The sequence below is a fragment of the Sturnira hondurensis genome, unplaced genomic scaffold (genome assembly GCF_014824575.4).
Source record: "Sturnira hondurensis isolate 20B ecotype Veracruz unplaced genomic scaffold, ASM1482457v3 Scaffold0000880, whole genome shotgun sequence".
NCBI classification, from domain to species: Eukaryota; Metazoa; Chordata; class Mammalia; order Chiroptera; family Phyllostomidae; genus Sturnira; species Sturnira hondurensis.
This window is the reverse complement of record NW_028073511.1, coordinates 15,276,323-15,293,761: the sequence shown is the minus strand read 5'-3', so window position 1 is coordinate 15,293,761 and position 17,439 is coordinate 15,276,323.

Genomic DNA, 17,439 nt, shown 5'->3' with positions numbered 1-17,439 from the left:
TTCAAATGAATCATTTTTTCCCTTATCAGCCTCCTTCACTGTTCAACTTTTGGATCTGTGCATAACAACTGGGACCATGAGGGTGTAAATGATCTTAGCCTTCTTCAATAACACATTTTCACTCCTGGTGATCTTTCCTAATATATTTGTCTCTGCTCTTCCAACTCTCAGCCATCTTTCTCTCTTGATTTTTTTGGCCAGAGTCTCCATTTGGATTGATGAGTGAACCAAGGTAAACAGAATTTTCAAAAATGTCAATGTCTTCGTTGTATGTGTTAAAGTTGTGTACTTTTTCTGTAGTCATGCTTTTTGTCTTTTTGATGTTCAACTGCAGTCATACTTTGGCACTTTTTTTTCCATTTTCAGGAGAAGTTACTTCAAATCATTGCTACTTTCTGTTAGTAAAATGGTGTCACCTGCATATCTGAAGCTATTGATATTTGTTATTCCAATTTTCACTCTTCCTTCCTCTGAGTCCAGCCCAGTATTTTGTACAACATGTTATGCATACAGATTAAACATAGACATAGATAGTACCCTTGTCTGACACCTTTGCTTACGTGAAACCATTCTGTCTTTCCATATTCTTTCCTGGCAGTGGCTCCCTGTCTACAATAAACAAGGGCTGAGGCATGTCTATTTCTTTCAAAACAACCCATAGCTTCCATGTAACAACCATCAACAGTAGAAGGACAATATTGTATCAAGGTGAACCTTAAGAAAACAGATTTATTTGTTTACTGAATCAAAAGTATCCTCTGTGGGTATTGAATTGAAGTCAAATTTCTCTTAAATAGGGTCCCAAGAAATCAATTGTAACCAGCAGGGTTTTTTTATTAAATGGTTTTTATTGTTATTCTATTATAGTTGTCCCAATTTTTCCCCATTTCCCCTCTTCCTTCCATCCTACCCACCCCATTCCCACAGTCAGTTCCCACACTGTTGTTCATGTCCATGGGTTATTAACACAAGTTCTTTATTTATTTAGCCCCTTCCCCTTCTTTCCAGCATTATCCACCTCAACTCTCCCCTCTGGTCACTTTTAGTCTGTTTCCATGCCTGTGGTTGTATTCTGTTCATTACTTTGTTTTGTTGATTAGATTCCACTTAGAAGTGAGATCGTATGGTATTTGTCTTTCACCAACTGGCTTATTTCACTTAGCATAATATTCTCCAGTTTCACCCAAGCTGTCACAAAGGGTAGAAGTTCCTTGTTTCTTTCTGCTGCATAGTATTCCATTGTGTAATGTATCACAGTTTTTTTATTCATTCGTTTACTCATGGGCACTTAGGCTGCTTTTAGCACTTGGCTATTAAAAATAGTGCCACTATGAACATAGGGGTGCATATGTTCTTTCAGATTAGAGACTTGTATTCTTAGCGTATCTTCTCAGTAATGGAATTGCTGGCTCAAAAAGTAGTTCTGTTTTCAGTTTTTTTGAGGAAATTTTGTTTTCCACAGTGGCTGCATCTGTCTGCATTCCTACCAACAGTGTACTAAGGTTCCCTTTTCCCCCACATCCTCACCAGCACTTGTTTGTTGCTTTATCTATGATAGCCATTTTGACAGGTGTTAGGTGATATCTCGTTATGGTTTTAATTTGCATTTTTCTGATGCTTAGTGATGTTGAGCATCTTTTTATATGTTTATAAGCAATCTGTATGTCCGTCTTGTAGGAATGCCAATTCAGATCTTTTGCCCATTTTTCAATTGGATTGTTTGTCATCCTGGCATTGAGTCATATGAATTCTTTATATATTTTGGAGATCAAATAATTGTCTGATGTATAATTGTTAAAAATGTTCTCCCATACAGTTGGTCTCCTTTTCATTTTCAAGATGGTTTCTTTAGCCACTCAGAAGCTTTTTAATTTGATGTAATTAAAAAGCTTTTTAATTTTTCTTTTATTTCCCTTGCCTCAGGAGATAAATCAGCAAAAATATTGTTATGTGAGATATCTGATATTTTTCTGCCTATGTTTTTTTCTAGCACATTTATGGTGACACAACTTATACTTAAGCTTTTTATCATTTTGAGTTTATTCTGGTGTATGGTATAAGTTGATGGTCCAGTTTCACTTTTTTGCATTTACCAGTCCAGTTCTTCCAACACCACTTTTTGAAAAGGTTATCTTGCCCAGAAATAGTAGAAAGAGGGAAATAATCAAAGTCAGGGCAGAATTAAATGACATAGAAACTGAAAGAAAAATTCAAAGAATCAATAAATCCAGGAGCTGGTTCTTTGAAAAGATAAACAAAATTGAAAACCTAAAACCAGACTTATCAAGAAAAAAAGAGAGAGGACCCAGATAAATATAATCAGAAACAAAAGAGGAGAAGTTACAACTGATACCATAGAAATACAAAGGATTGTTAAAAAATTACCAGTATTATGAGCAACTGTATGCCAAGAAATTGGATGGTTCTATTTCTGTGGTTCATTGGGCTAAATGAACAAATTTCTAGAAACCTACAATCTGCCAAAACTGAATCAAGAAAAGTAGAAAGCTTGAATATACCAATAACAAGTAGTGAAATTAAAGCAGTAATAAAAAAACCTCCAGGCACACAAAAGTCCTGGAACAGATGTCTTCACAGGTGAATTATAGCAAACATTTAAGGCAAAACTAACTCCTATCCTTCTCAAGCTATTCCAAAAGCATTCAAGAAGAAGTGAGACTCCCAAATTCTTTTTATGAGGCCAGTATCCTCCTAATTCCACAAACAGGTAAAGACAACAGAGAAAGAAAACTACAGGCCAATAACTCTGATGAACATAGATGCTAAAATCCTCAGGAAAATACCTGCAATTCAGATTCAGAAATATATTAAAAAGATCATATACCACAATCAAGTGGGATTCATTCCTTGGATGCAAGGATGGTACAATATTTGCAAATCAATAAATGTAATACACCACATAAACAAAATGAAGAACAAAAATCACATGTCCATAACAATAGATGCTGAAAAAGCATTTGATAAAGTACAGCACTTATTTGTGATACAAACACTCAGCAAAGTGGAAATAAAGGGAGCATGCCACAACATAATAAAATCTATATACAAGAAACCTATAGCCAACATTATACTTAATGGACAAAACCTAAAAATCTTCCCCTTAAGATCAGGAATAAGACAAGGGTGGCTGCTTTCACCACTCTTATTCAACACAACACTGGAAGTTCTAGCCACAGCAATCAGACAAGATAAAGAAATAAAAGGCATCCACACTGAAAAAGAGAGAGGAACTGGCATTATTTGTAGAAGACATGATAGTGTCTCCCAACTATAGTGTCCTATAGATTCCACCAAAAAGCTACTTAACCTAATAAGTCAGTTTTGCAAAATAACAGGATACACAGTCAATAGTCAGAAATAAATGGCATTTTTGTACACAAACAATGAAAAAGCAGAAAGAGAAACCAGGACAAAACTCTCATTTACTATAGCAACAAGAAAAACAAAGTACTTAAGAATAAATTTAACTAAGGAGGTAAAAGACCTGTACCTGGAAAACTATAGAACACTGAAGAAAAAAAATTAAAGAAGTTACAAAGAAATGAAAGCATATACTGTTTTCATGGATTAGAAGAATCGACATCATGACAAGGTTCATACTACCCAAAACAATCTATATATTCAATGCAATTCCTATTAAAATACCAAAGGCATATTTCACAGCTCTAGAACAAATATTTCAACAATTTAGGTGGAACCACAGAAGACCTCAAATAGCCACAGCAATCTTGAGAAAATAGAACAAAGTAGGGGGGATTACTATACCCCATTCAAACTATACTATGAGGCCACTGAAATCAAAACTGTCCAGCACTAGCATTAGACCAGACACACAGAGCAGTGGAATAGAATGGAGAGACCAGAGATAAACCCAAGTCTCTACCATCAATTAATATGTGACCAAAGGGGTATGAGCACACAATGGAGTAAACAGCAGTTAATAGCCAGTTTGTTAACAGCTTGAGGAAAGCCAAGGGCGGTTAATACTCCATCAAATTAGTTAACTATGTTAATGACTGACTTTACAGGAATGACTGCTATTATAAACAGTTATCAACTGAGCTTTCCAAATGAGTCTAGAAAAGTTTGCAGCCAAATAATAATTTTTATGCCCTCAGTTTGTTATTCTGTATTCTAATTAATGTGATAATTTAATACACTTTTACAGGAGTAAAAGTAATGAGAGTTTTTTTTGTTTTCCTCACTCATAGTAGAGTTGGTTACTTTTGAACATCATAAACCCTGCATTTCAAAATATATTTTTCTATTGGACAAAAATATATATTCTAAAATGGTTTATATAAATAATTCCCAAGGCAACCCATAATATTAAAAGATAGAGGTAAAAGTGACATTCTGTACCCACATATAAACATAATGACAATGTTTATTATGGCACTGTCTTACTCTAATTTTGATATAGGCACAAAAATAAGGCAAATAATGTTAATTTTGAATAAAACTCTTGATTTTATGCTTATCGGTCTGCTCTAATCTCTATTTCTACACAATAAAAACAAATTTGCAATGCCATTTTAAAAGTTTTTTTAAATAAAATTTACATTTATTTTATTTTTATCTTCTGGACCAGGTATCTTTAATATTTTGAGCCAGATGTATAACCTTTAAACTGCTTAAAAAGACACAAATATTGTCCTAAACTTTCAATTTAATAAGAGTCTTAGCATAGTTTTAAATATTTCAATTTAAATTTATTCTCAATCTAGTTTATAAGATTTGAAGGTAGGAACTTTATTTATTTTATATCCTCAATAAAAAATGTTCTAATCCTCTTCACCCATGATCAGTTTTTTAGCTTTATTGTGATGTAATTGACCTACAAATTGTGTAAGACTAAGATGTACAGCATGATAATTTGATAAATGCATTTGTTGTGACATGTCTACCGCAGTAAAGTTAGCTAACACATCCTTCACTTCACATAACTACTATGTTGTTATTAAGAACACTAAAACTCTTTTTCCTAGAAAGTTTCAATATACAAAACAGTGCTATGAACTATAATTACCATGCTGTGCATGAGATCCCTGGAACTTATTCATGTTATAACTGAAAGTTTGTAGCTACTAACCACACAGGATTTATCTTTCTTCGACTTACTCACCTTAACATAATGTCCTAGAGGTCTATTCGTGTTGTCACAAATAGCGGATTTTTTTTCTTTTTGTGGCCAAATACTATTCCTTTTATATAAATATGTACTGTATTTTCTTCATCCATTCATCTATTAACAAACACGTAGGTTGTTTCCATACTGGTGCTAATGTGACGCTTTCTGCAATGAACATGGGACTGCAGATGTCTCTTTGATACAGTGATTTCACTTTTTAAAGACACAATTCACAAGGAGGATTGTTGTGTCACGTGACAGGACCATTTTAATTATTTGAGAAACCTTCATACTGTTTTCCACAGTGGCTGTACCAATTTACATTCTCAGTAATAGTGTGCAAGTGTTCCGCTTTCTTCATATCTGTGTTATTATACCTTATTTATTATCTTTTTGATAATAGCCATTCTAAGAGGTCTGAGACAATATGCCATTATTGATTTAAGGTGCATTGTCTTGACACTTGGTGATGTTGTGCACCTTTTCCTGTCCTTTTGGACATTTGTACATCTTCTTTAGCAAAATGTCTGTTCAGTTCCTCTGCTTATATTTTAATTGAATTGTTTGTTCTTTAGCTATTGAGCTGTATGAGTTCCTTATATATTTTGGATATTAAACCCTTATCAGATATATTGTTTGCAAATATTTTCTCCCATTCCATGTATTATCTTTTTATTTTGTCTGTTCTTTGCCCTGCAGAAGCTTTTTAGTTTGATATAGACCCCATGCATCTCCAAAACATTAATGCCAAGACCCACATGAAGGAGCTTTTTTTTGCCTATATTTTCTTCTAGGAGTGGTACAGTTTCAGACCAAAACATTTAATACCTCAATCTCTTTTGAGTTATTTTTTGTGAGTTGTGAAAGGTAGATAGGTTTTCAATGTTACTCTTCTGTATGTGAACATACAGCTTCTCCAGCATCACTTATTAAAGAGAATATCTTTTCCCCAGTAGGTATTTTTGGCTCCTTTGTCAAATATTAGTTGACTGTATATGTGTGAGTTTATCTCTGGGCTCTCAGTTCTGTTCCATTGGCCTATGTGTCTTTTTTTATACCAGTTCCCTACTACTTTTTACTATATTTTTGTAATAAAGTTTGAAATTGGGAGGTATAATTGATTCCTACAGCATTTCTCTTTCTCAAGATTACATTTGTTTTTCAGGGTCTTTTGTAGTTTCTTCTGAATTTTAGGATATTTTTATTTCTTTTTTAAAATGTTATTTGTAATTTGTAGGGATTGCACTGAATCTACACATGGCTTTAGGTAGTGTGGGCATTTCAACAATATCAGAACAAAGCTACATGGGGCTAGCTGCTGGTGAGGACATGATACAGGCTTGTAGCAAGAGATAAAACTATATCCAGACCCACACACAGCTGTTGGATCTCTGGCTTTTGTCCTGCAAGGGTACCAGCTGGAAGAGCTAGCCCTGAGTACATGCAAGGCAGTGGGGGCCAGCTGCAAGTGTCTAGGCTGATGTCTTGAACTCACATAGCCAAAAAGACATAGGCTGGCTGCCTCTGCAGGTCCCAGCCTCTGGAAAGGACAAGAGGGATAGAAAAGCAGGAGGAACTCAGGCAGAAAATGCAAATACCTGAGGGGCAAAACTGGTAAAATCTGCAGGCAGTTTGCAGAGGCTAGCCACTGGTTTCTTAAGTGGCTAAATATGATGAGGTGGTCTGCAAAGCAGGTCCTGAGATGAGTATTCATGTTATGATGTGGCCGATACTGACAGCTTTTGCTCTTCTTCCTTGCTCTCAGCCATGTCTGTACCTCCAAGCTTTGCTGGTCTCTAGGTGAAGTGAAGTTAAAGTAGGCCCTATATGTGGCCTATATGAGCTAGTGTCAAACTATGTTGCGGGGTCCTAACTATAACCCACCAACTCTATGACACAGTCTTTTACTGAGTTTATGGAGATAGCACACCAATGGCAAATGAGTTCATCCATATGCATATCCATCTAATTCACCCCACAGATTGCACTGAGGACTTCACAGAGTGAGCAAATATATGCTGATTCTCACAATGTTTTTCCTTTGTGCAATGGAGATGTCTACAGAATGTAGGAAGAAGGTCAAGAGAACTAAAATAAATTAAATAAATCATATATGTTGTAATTTTATATACAATATATAACCAAACATACATAATAAAATGGGCAATTTGTTTGAAAGGCTTAAGTGCACTCTGGACTGAACTGACGAAAGTACCAGTGGCGTTGAGGACAGTTCACTGCAAATTATTCAAAATAAATACAAAAAGAGAAAAAAATAGAGGTTATGAGGCAAAAGATATTTGGAGAGGTGGTAGCCAATAATATTCCAAAGCTGCTAAAAGTTATCACTTTACAGATCAAAGAAGTTCAGAAAAACCCTAAGCAAGATACTACAAATAAAACCGCACATAGCACATCAGAATCAAATGGCTCAAAACCAAAGACAACAGCTGCCAGTGGGGGAAAATGAGCCTGCAAGAATGACAGTTGGCTTTTCGACAGAACCAATACAGACAAGATAATAATTGAATATTATTTTTAATTACTAAAAGAAAAAAAGAAACGTTGAATTCTATATCTCATAGAAATTACCTTGAAAAGTAAAAATAAATAGCTGGACAAAAGCTGAGAGAAATAGATGCCATTAAACCTCTGATAAAAGAAATGTCAAAAGAAGCTTGAAAGGTAAAATAAAATGACATCATATATTATAGAAGCCTGAATCAGCATATAGAAAATAGAATGATATTTTACATTATGAGGGGTTCCTTATATTTCATGAAATTGAATGAAATAATAAATACTTATGGCAAAAAGTATTTCTGTACATAAAAGTACAAAAGAATATATGGTTTATATACTAGTGAATAAATTGTATAAGTTTTTGAGGAAAACAATTCCTATCTTCCAGGAACTTACTTTAGTGGCCCAACGGCTGGGCCAACATCTATAGGGGCTTTGAGGTATCAAGTACTCCTTTGCATCTATCCATTAGTATTCTGATCTGTTTCATTCATTTAAAAGTCTATTGCATTTTCAACTCTCATTATATCAATTATACTAGTATATTGGGGGGAAGCAGTCTCTTAGCTTATCAGCTCTTTGCTATGAATATGTGCTATTATATAATACTATAGGGATTCCCAAAGTACATCAATTATTTGACATAATAACTGAGAATGCAATTCTGCTGCTCCATACTTTTTTGGAAAATATGTTACATTAAAGTCATTTTCAACAGAGCCTCTTGAGATGTACTTAGGAGAAAGATATAAAAAACATGGCTTTTTATCATAAAAATATTATCATAAGAATATTAACTCATTGTCATGTCATTTAATTATACAAAAAGATATTGCCTTTTGTGTGTTATATTTGTTTTTCATTAAATATTAATTCATGATATCTTTCTTTAAATGTCACTTCAGGGACTAAAGCATAGATTTGGGTCTCTAACATCACATCTTGAAAGCAGCACTACTAAAATATTAGGGAAGATTGTCAGAACAGAAAAATAAATTAGCTAACCAGGTAGTAGTGTCATTTAGCTAGATTTGGAGTATGCTCAGTGTTCATAAAATAAGAACTAATTTCTCTACTTGAGACAGCAGACATCCAGATTTAAATGGCATAAAAATATTCACTGATTCTGATTTTTTTTTAAAGCAGATGTTTGTAAACATTTTCTAAACTGCAATGTTCCTCCCTGACATAAAGTATTTGTGTTACTAAAAATTAGCTTTATGGTCAGACTGAGTTTATCATTTTATTGAACATTGTGAATTTTAAGGAGTGAAACTATTATTAAGCAAGCTGAAACAATAGAATTTTGGAAATAGTTTAATCCATATGAATCATATGCTTTTTCTGAATATGTTTTCAGTATACTGTGTTATTATAATAAAAGAAAAAGTACATGCCATTTTACAGTGTTGGATTAGAACAAATCGCAAGAGATCTGCCAACATTTGTGCTAATTCTAACATATGTGCTAAAAATTATCACCTCCAGATCTACCTGATTAAGTTTGACCTGACAGAATTTTTAAAAATACGTGAATACAAAACATGTGTATTTATAATTGATGGAGTAGCCGCTAGTCCTGAGTTTGTAGGAACTAATAATATAGACCGAAGAGATTTTACTGCATGATAATCTCAAGATTTACAACAGTTCTTTTATGTCTTACACACATACTAGTATAGTATAAGTTTTAAGTTTTATGTTTTTTCATGTAGATATCCTTAAATGTTATTTATCTTCTCCATTATTGAAATTTTACTAAATGTTCCGGCAGTAAACAGAATATTAACCCTTACAGATGTCTAACCTCTGATCCCACACAACTGCGAACGCTTTATCTTACACAGCTAAGGAGAATTAAGGCCGCAGAAAGAATTAGGTTTGCTAATCAGATGCCCTTTAAATTGGGAGATTATTTTAGGTTATTTAGGCAGGTCCAATGTTATCAAAAGTTTCTGAAAAGTAAAAGACAACAAGAGGGAGGTGAGAGTGACTTGATACGAGAACAGGACCCACTGTTGTTGGCTTTGAATATAGAGAAAAAATGTTAATGATTTTGTGTGAAATCTAGAAGCTGAAAAGGATAAAGAAATGAATTCTTTCCTAGAATCTACATATGGTATGAATGTTGCCCTGCTAAAGCATTGATTTCAGCCCACTGAGACCCATTTCCAAATTCCGACCTACAGAATTGTAAGATAATAAATCTACACAGTTTTGTCATTAATTTTTTATGGTGGGTTACAGCAGCAACAAAACAGTAAGACAGCACTTTAACATGCTATTAGCAAACTTTCTAATATTTTTGTCTTATTGCTTTAGACAGGTGCATGTCTTTTCTCTGTAAATTGCTGGTACGTTGTGATATAGGTTTTATCTTACTTCCCCATTGTCCCACCTGGCTCTTGGAAGATATTTTTGATTTTGTACACAATGTGAGCAAGATAGTAGATAGAGAAGATATTTATGCAGATTTTAGAAGACAAATTTATTGGCATACTTGCTTGAAAATTGCCTGGGTTGAAACAAATGAAATGGAAGTTGTAACTCACAATGCTAAAATAGTGCTTTCCTTTTCCCTGGGGATATATTTAAATGTATATGGATATCAATATTATTTTGTGCAAAAAATATGTATGCTATGATAGCATCTGAAATGATTTTCATATTATGACCCTGTTGACTTGTATTCCATCATTTCTGGCACATCCTTATTAAAGTAAGAATACATTTATTCTTGATGACTTTTGCTCCTTGTCTGTACTCACAGATACTGGAAATTTATAATCAGCATCTTGAAAAGAATGAGTTAGTATTAACCAGCATCTATTGTTTTCCAGTTCGACTTCTTGATTAGTTGGCAGGGTTTGCTCCTAAATGTATCTCTATAAACATAACTTACCTTCGCCTTAATCGATGTTGTCTCTGCTCCAGAAGATAAGCTCTTGTGCATGCCATATGCAAAAAACTATTAATGTTGATGAATATCACTTATCCAAAATTCTGTTTTAAAAGGTTTTATTTATTTTTAGAGAGGGGGGAAAGAGGAAGAAAGAGGGCAATCATTAATGTATGGTTGCCTCTCACACGGCCCTTACCAAGAACCTGACCTGAAACCCAGCCATGTGCCCTGACTGGAAATAAAACCAAGGACCCTTTAGTTCTCTAGCCAGCCCTCAATCCACTGAGCCACATCAGCCAGGGCCCAAAATTCTTTATAAATTCTTCTTATTCACAATGCATAAAACCAGAAAAAAAATTACCAGAATCCATCTGAGCTATGTATTCCCTCCCCATTTTATCACTACTTCTCTTTTAATACCTCTCTCCAAAATTTTTTCTACATAGTTCCTATTTTCTTCCTAAATATATAAACCTCTTTCTGGCATACTTGTACTATTTTGTCCTGTAGAGTTTTAAGTACATTTAGTTGATGGCAGAATGGCAGTTATTTCGTCTCTTTTACATCTTTTTTAATGATTTATGTCATATTATATTTATTTTGTTTCTATAGAGAATAATTCTACATGCTGCTTTACAAGAAACTCAGTGGATTCAGTTAATTTGGCTATAACTAAGTTGCTTTACTTTCTATAGTATTACAAATTTCTAAAAAATATGTATATATATATAAAACACATGTATATATGTGCACACATAAACACATGCGCACATATAAACATGCATTTGCATAAGCAGATATGTGCACATGTGCATATAAGTGGAATGTTTGTGTGCACAAGTGTATGTTTATATACATACATATGTATACACACATATAACCATGTGTGCACATACATTTGCATATTTGTGCATATGAGCATATGTGCACACACATGCCTATGCATATAAACACACATGTAGCCTTTCATGAACTACTGAGAACATGCAGTGTAAATCATAAACTCATCAGGTATTGAGAGTATACATAGTTTAAAACATTGTCAGTCTTTTCCATAAAATGTTAAAGGAGTTAGTTCTGTGAGTTCTTTCACATAAACTTTATGTACAGTTTAATGTGATCTACAAATAAAGACAGTTTTACTTCTTCCTTTCCAATCTGGATGCTTTTTATATCTTTTTCTTGTCTGATCTCTATGGCTATGGCTTCCAGTATTATGTTGAATAAGCGAGAGCAGACATTCCTCTTGTTCCTGATCTTAGTGGGAATGCTTGTAATTTTTTCCAATTGTTAATGATGCTGGCCTTGGGTTTGTCATATGTGGTCTTTATTATGTTTTGGTGTGTTTCCTCTATTCCCACCTTGCTAAGAGTTTTTTATCATATATGGGTGCTGGATTTTTAAATTATTTATCTGCATTTATTGATACAGTCATGTGATTTTTATTCTATATATGTATGTATTGAATCACGTTTATTGATTTGCAAATGTACCAATCTTGCTTTACCAGAATTAATCTCACTTGAAAATGGCTTATGATCTTTATCATGTATTGCTGTATTCAGTTTGCTAATACGGTGGTACCTTGGTACTCATCATTAATTCAATCCAATATTTAAAGCAAGCTACAACTGATGATGCTTTTTCTGTTGTGGGTGGCATCATGACTCACACAAGTTCTAGCAAGTACAAAGAGTGGCAAGCAAGCACCAACTGCTGAAACATTTTTTCTCATCAAAATATGACAAGCACCAGTTTTGACAAGTTCTGAAGCTGTTGAATAGTGAAGTGCCCCTTTATTTTGTTGAAAATTTGAGAATCTATGTTCTTTAGGGATACTGGCCTATAATTTTGGTTTTTTGTAGTGTCTTTATCTGGTTTTGGAATTAAGATAAGGCTGGCCTTGTAAAATGAGCATGGGAACCTTCTCTCCTGTTGAATTTTTTGAAATAGTTTGAGAAGAAATGTTAGTTTTTTCTTGGGATGTTTGGTAAAATTTTCCTGTGAAGTCAGCTCTTGCAAGGCTTTTGCTTGTTGAAAGTATTTATTTATTTATTTATTTATTTATTTTCTTTAATTCTTGCTTGAGTACAGTTTTCTGTCTTATATTCCCAGCCCTGCCCCCCCCCCAGTGCTCCCCACCTCCCTCCCATTTCCACCCCCCACCTTAGTTATTGTCCATGTGTCCTTTATACTTGTTCATGTGAGTCCTTCCCCTTTTCCCCTGTGATTCTCTTTCCGATCCCCTCTGGTCCCTGTCAGCCTGTTCAGTGTCTTTGGTCATATTTTGGCCAAAATTTCAGTGTCTTTGAAATTTCAGACACTGAAATTTCACCTGTATTTCAGTGTCTTTGGTCATATTTTGCTTGCTTGTTTGTTTTGTTGTTTAGATTCCTGTTAACGATGGTATCATATGGTATTTGTTGAGAGTTTTTTTATTACTGCTTCAATTTCACTAGGTCTGATTTGACTATTCAGATTCTCTGATTCTCCCTGATTTAGTTTTGGAATATTCTATGTTTCTAGGAAATTATCCATTTTGTACACATTGTCCAATTAGCATATAGTTGTTCATAATATTTTCTTAAAAGCCTTTGTGTTTCTTTGGTGTCAGTTGTTATTTCTCCGCTTTTATTTCTGATTATATTAATTTGGGTTTTTCTCTTTTTTGGTGGGTCTGATTAATGGTTTTTCAATCTTACTTAGATTTGCAAAGAACTAAATCTTAGATTCATTGATGTTTTTATTTTTTTAAATTATTTTATTTTTATGCTCTGATCTTTACTATTTTCTTCCTTCTGCACACTTTGCGCTTTGTTGTTCTTTTACAAGTTTCTTTAATTATAAAGTTAGATTGTATATTTCAGCTTTTCTCTTTTTTTTAATAGGCCCACAATGCTATTAATTTCCCTTTTAGGATTGCTTTCACAGTGTTCTACATATTTTCGGTTGTTTTATTGTTATTTTTATTTGTATCAATGTGTCTTCTGATTTCTTCCTTGATCTTGTTGTTTACCTATTCATTGTTTAATAACATGTTATTTAGCTTCCATGTCTTCATGTATTTTTCAGTGTTCTTCTTGTGGTTGATTTCTTGTTTTATAGCATTGTGATCAAAGAATATGCTTGATTTGATTTCAATCTTTTAAAATTTATTAAGACTTATTTTGTGTCCTAACATGGTCTAGCCTAGAAAACGTTCCATGCACACTTGAAAAGTGTGCATATTCTGCAACTGTCAAGTGATATTCTCTGAAGATGTCAGTTGAATCAACTTGATCTAATGTGCCTACTTGTTGATTTTCTGCTTGGAAGATCTATCCGATGAAGTCAATAGGGTGTTAAAATCTTCTATTTTGAATTCATTTCTGTCAATATCTCCCTTTATGTCTATCAAGATTTACTTACCTATTTAGGTGCTCCTGTGTTGAGTACATAAATGTTTACTGGGGTTATATATCCTCTTGGATTGTCCCCTTTATTATTATGCAGTGTCCTTTTTTGTCTCTTAATATAGCCTTGGTTTTAGAATTTATTTTGTCAGATATTAACTAGCTTCCCCCCCCCCCCAGTTTCATAAAATATCTTTTTGCATCCATTTAGTTTTTGTCTGTATGTATCTTTCAATCTGGGTTGGGTCTCTTGAAGACAGCATATGCATTGGTCATGTTTACTTATCTGTTCAGCTACTCCATGTCTTTTGGTTGTAACATTTNTGATGCTGGCCTTGGGTTTGTCATATGTGGTCTTTATTATGTTTTGGTGTGTTTCCTCTATTCCCACCTTGCTAAGAGTTTTTATCATATATGGGTGCTGGATTTTTAAAATTTTTTATCTGCATTTATTGATACAGTCATGTGATTTTTATTCTATTATATGTATGTGTTGAATCAAGTTTATTGATTTGCAAATGTACCAACTTTGCTTTACCAGAATTAATCTCACTTGAAAATGGCTTATGATCTTTATCATGTATTGCTGTATTCAGTTTGCTAATACGGTGGTACCTTGGTACTCATCATTAATTCAATCCAATATTTAAAGCAAGCTACAACTGATGATGCTTTTTCTGTGGTGGGTGGCATCATGACTCACACAAGTTCTAGCAAGTACAAAGAGTGGCAAGCAAGCACCAACTGCTGAAACATTTTTTCTCATCAAAATATGGCAAGCACCAGTTTTGACAAGTTCTGAAGCTGTTGAGTAGTGAAGTGCCCCTTTATTTTGTTGAAAATCTGAGAATCTATGTTCTTTAGGGACATTGGCCTATAATTTTGGTTTTTTGTAGTGTCTTTATCTGGTTTTGGAATTAAGATAGGGCTGGCCTTGTAAAATCAGCCTGGGAACTTTCCCTTCTGCTGAATTTTTTGAAATAGTTTGAGAAGAAATGTTAGTTTTTCTTGGGATGTTTGGTAAAATTTTCCTGTGAAGTCAGCTCATGCAAGGCTTTTGCTTGTTGAGAGTTTTTATTTATTTATTTATTTATTTATTTATTTATTTATTTAATTCTTGTTTGAGTGTAGTTTTCTGTCTTATATTCCCAGCCCTGCCCCCCCCCCAGGGCTCCCCACCTCCCTCCCATTTCCGCCCCCCACCTTAGTTATTGTCCATGTGTCCTTTATACTTGTTCATGTGAGTCCATTCCCTTTTCCCCAATGATTCTCTCCCCTCTCCCCCATGGTCCCTGTCAGCCTGTTCCGTATTTGAGTGTCATCAGTCATATTTTGCTTGCTTGTTTGTTTTGTTGTTTAGATTCCTGTTAACGGTGATATCATATGGTATTTGTTGAGAGTTTTTTGATTACTGCTTCAATTTCACTAGGTCTGATTTGACTATTCAGATTTTCTGATTCTCCCTGATTTAGTTTTGGAATATTCTATGTTTCTAGGAAGTTATCCATTTTGTACACATTGTCCAATTAGCATATAGTTGTTCATAATATTTTCTTAAAAGCCTTTGTGTGTCTTTGGTGTCAGTTGTTATTTCTCCGCTTTTATTTCTGACTATATTAATTTGGGTTTTTCTCTTTCTTGGTGAGTCTGATTAATGGTTTTTCAATCTTACTTAGATTTGCAAAGAACTAAATCTTAGATTCATTGATGTTTTTATTATTTTACATTATTTTATTTTTATGCTCTGATCTTTACTATTTTCTTCCTTCTACACACTTTGGGCTTTGTTGTTCTTTTACAAGTTCCTTTAGGTATAAAGTTAGATCGTATATTTCAGCTTTTCTTTTCTTTTTTTTGAAATAGGCCCACAACGCTATTAATTTCCCATTTAGGATTGCTTTTGCAGTGTTCTACATATTTTGGATTGTTTTATTCTTATTTTTATTTGTATCAATGTGTCTTCTGATTTCTTCCTTGATCTTGTTGTTTACCTATTCATTGTTTAATAACATGTTATTTAGCTTCCATGTCTTCGTGTATTTTTCAGTGTTCTTCTTGTGGTTGATTTCTTGTTTTATAGCATTGTGATCAGAGAATATTCTTGATTTGATTTCAATCTTTTAAAATTTATTAAGACTTGTTTTGTGTCCTAACATGGTCTAGCCTAGAAAACGTTCCATGCACACTTGAAAAGTGTGTATATTCTGCAACTGTCAAGTGAAATTCTCTGAAGATGTCAGCTGAATCAACTTGATCTAATGTGCCTACTTGTTGATTTTCTGCTTGGAAGATCTATCCGATGAAGTCAATAGGGTGTTAAAATCCTCTATTTTGAATTCATTTCTGTCAATATCTCCCTTTATGTCTATCAAGATTTACTTACCTATTTAGGTGCTCCTGCGTTGGGTACATAAATGTTTACTGGGGTTATATCCTCTTGGATTGTCCCCTTTATTATTATGCAGTGTCCTTTTTTGTCTCTTAATATAGCCTTGGTTTTAGAATTTATATTGTCAGATATTAACTAGCTTTCCCCCCCAGTTTCATAAAATGTCTTTTTCCATCCATTTAGTTTTTGTCTGTATGTATCTTTCAATATGGGTTGGGTGTCTTGAAGACAGCATATGCATTGGTCATGTTTACTTATCTGTTCAGCTACTCCATGTCTTTTGGTTGTAACATTTAACCACTTACATTTAAAGTGCTTATTGATAGATACTTATTTATTGCATTTTACTTTTAAGCTATTTTCCTCTATTTTGTTTGTTTGTTTCACTATGGTTTTCTTTTTCTTCTCTGAAAGCAAGTCCTTTAACAATTTTTGCAGCATGGTTTGGTGTTAACAAACTCCTTCACATTTTTTTTTTGTCTGGGAAGCTCTTTTTCTTCTTCAATTTTAAATTATAACCTTGCTGGGTAAAGTAGCCTTGGTTATGGTTTCTTGCTCTTCATCACATTGAATATTTCATTCCAACCCCCTCTGGCCTGAAATGTTTCTGTGGAGAAATCACATGACAGTTTATTTGGAGCTCTTGTGTGGGTAACTACCTGCTTTACTCTTATGACTTTTAGGATTCTCTGCTTGTGTTTAAGCTTTGTTATTTTAATTATGATGTGCCTTCTTGTAGTCCTCTTTGGGTCCATCTTGTCTGGGACTCTGCACCTACTAGACTTGTGGGTCTTTTCCTTCACCAGAGTAGAAAAGTTTTTGGTCATAATATCTTCAAATGGGTTCTTGATCCCTTGTTCACTATCTTCTCTTTATGGCATTCCCTTAATGCAGATATTGTTATACTTTATGTTGTCCCAAACATTTCTTATGCTCTCATTTTTCATTTTCTCTTTTAAAAATATTTTTGTTACTCAGGTTGGGTGTTTTTTCCTACTTTGTCTTCCAAATTTCTGATTTGATCCTCTGCTTCATCTACACTACTGTTTATTCCTTCCAGAATATTATTTATTTCAGATAT